Raw genomic sequence first — 3054 nt, forward strand, 5'->3', positions numbered from 1 at the left:
CCCCAAAAATTCTACTATAAATAAATAAGAAATATGTTATTTATATAATACTAATGATAGAGTATTGATTTCCATTATTCCCTAATCCTTATCCCAACAAAATGTCGTCGTTGCTAACAATTTGTAATATGAGTGCGCATGCCGCGTTTAATTGTACAAACTTACAAATATTCACAACACTCAACCTTTTCACAAAAATATTAGTTATTTATATTATTATTATTTTCGATTAAATATTATGCTTTTTATGAACGAAAACGATAAAAAATGTGCCACAGAAATGAATTAAGAAATTAATATGTTTACAAAAATATTAGTATTTTTTAAGAATTATAATTTAGCGAATTATTTTTTAAATTAAATTTTATAACTAGCGATTATGATCGACCCCTAGCATCTAGGATATTTGGTTTACATAGAATTGAAAATAACCTAAGACCAACCTAGCTACGACAATTTGGAATCTTTGCTATTTAAGAATCTGATTCGATCCTCTAGCAGTATATAAATTATTTTCTTTCTGAATCTCTACAAATACAAAGTAGGTTATACACGTACGTACCTAGCCACAGTGAGCCCAGGAATCCAACTTTGTGGAAAAAATTACCTAATTAGGCCCAAAAATCGAACTTTCGAAAATCAATTATTTTAAAGTCCATGTTAATATTCATCATATTAGAGGAGGTTTGCATTTTTAAATCAATGAAAAATATAAAAATTAAAGATTTTATGGCCTTCTGAAGTTGTTACCCTGGAATTCACGAAATTTAGATACAAAAATCTCCCAAAAAAATGATTTTTAATTTTTTTTGTTTTACTTGCCATTTAATCAAATATTAACTTAGGACGTAATGTAATACCATTTTAGAAACGTCGTGCAATTATCTAACGCTGTATAACAAGAAACTAATTAGTTTTGTATAAAAAAATCTCTTAAATCCATATTAAAGAAAATGCAAAAAAAAACACGTTAAATATTTTTTTAAGCTCTGATTCACATACCTTGATCTTTTTAGCAACGAGGTGAAAACTTTTAGGTTTAAATTCTAGCATTATTTAGGCAATATATAAGAGGATCCCGTTGGTCTTGTTAACTTTCACTTAGTTGCTAAAGCTCTATAGACATTTTTGTAAAGCTCATATGCAACCTTATTAAGCTAAATTTAGTGTATAATCCTTATATAAAAGAAACAGAATATGTGTGTACCAAAGGATCTTGCTAATCACCTAACCGATATGGTTCTCCTTTAAATAGATAGGTTCACATAAGTCCTGGAAAGGTTAATAAATATTTTAGAGGAGGGTACTACCACCCTCTAAAGAGAAATCGGCCCCCCCCCCCCCTAAAATTTTTTTCTCTTCAATTTTTCTTTTATATAACTAAAACTAACACTGGATGTTTGTTGACTCACCCCCCCCCCCCTAAAAAAAAATATAGGACTATAGAATATCATTATGTAAATATGCCCCTCCCCCCCCCAACAAAAAAATAAGTTTTTTTTCTTATAAAAAAAAGTTGTGCTTCCAAAGCATTTTAAAGGTAAACTAAAAATAATTAAACAAAAACACAGTTTTAAAAAATATTATTTAAAAAAAACATTTAGGATTTAATGAGACAGCTCTCAATCATTTGACGTTCATAGGTAAGGACATTAGCCAGTTCAACTTTACAGCTATAAGCTGTATGTTGACTCCTGTTACATTTAGTACAATTAAGCAATCTCCGCCGAAGAGCAAGATCTGGATGAGATTAAAGGACAAAATTTGGCAACCTAATTTAACGGTTTTTTATACAATCTAGCTAGCAGCTAGCCTGCCATTCCCTTTTCCCTACACCCTTTGGTCATACCCCAAGGGCAAGCTTCAGCTCTTGTCATCCTATTGGTCAATTTCACACCCCCTTTAAAATCCGAATCGAATTGATCAACTTTAAATTTAGTAAGATCTAATTTTGTTGTAAATGTTTCTTTTGGGCCAGCCAGGACGGAAACAAATAATTATGAGGGGGGGAGGGTGGATAATTTGTGGGATAGGGAGGGCAGCCCAGACCAGCCTAGCCTAAATTTTCATGAAAATATAAATAAAGTGGTTCATTTATTTTAAGGCAGAGGATGAGAGGTTCTAGGCAGACCTGGCCCTGCCCCCCCGGCTCCCCATTAACAGAACGAAAAGGGGGGGCCGGAGGGGAATAAAATACAAAATATTTTCATCAGCTAGTTAAAATATTTAATTTTAGATTAGATAAAAATTTCTCAAAGTGTCAAAATTTTACAATTTTTTTTGGTGGGGGGGTAGATGTTTTGCCCCACTCGTCGCCCCTGGGGATGAGGGGGGGACTTTTAGGTTATACAAAATTTTCTTGTATATATATCAAAGTACATATTGTTGAAATAGATTTAGAAATAAGCGATTTAGAAGAAAAATATCTTATTTTCACTTTTGGGGGGTGAATTTTAACCCCAACCCAGTAGCCCCAGTTGGGGTTTAGGGTAAATTTTGTATCTAATACAGAGTACTCTAAATACCTTTTAAATTAAAAAAAAAGAATTGAATTTGATGGAAAAAATGAGAATGTTAAGTTAAGAATTATGAATATTATTCACTTTTGGGGGGATATCTTGGGCCCCCAATCATCTTGGGAGTGGGGGAGGGGGTAATTTTGTTAATTCTGTATAAGGTACTATAAAAACTTTCCAATTAAAAAAAGAATTGTTCGATTTGGTTAGAAAATAAGGAAGTTATTAATTTTTTCCACAAAATAGGATTCCTGGGCTCACTGTGCTAGCTAGTCAGGTTAAATATTATATTCCAGATATTTTATGTTGCAAATATGAGAATGGGTACCTATATTTTTTTATGTACTCATGAGATTCTTTACTAATTGTGTTCGTCATACCTTTTTTCTTTAGAAATATTTTTTAAATTATGAAAATTTTATACCTCCCCCCCCCCCCTGACAACTTAGGTTAAGTTAGGTTTTAGGCTAGGGAGCCGAGCGCTGCGGCTAGGCAGGCAAGGGTGCCGAGCGCCGCGGCCAGAGTTCATAGTTCTAGT

This window comes from Acartia tonsa, chromosome 5, assembly GCF_053477335.1.
Source record: "Acartia tonsa isolate MP-2025a chromosome 5, ASM5347733v1, whole genome shotgun sequence".
Classification (NCBI taxonomy): domain Eukaryota; kingdom Metazoa; phylum Arthropoda; class Copepoda; order Calanoida; family Acartiidae; genus Acartia; species Acartia tonsa.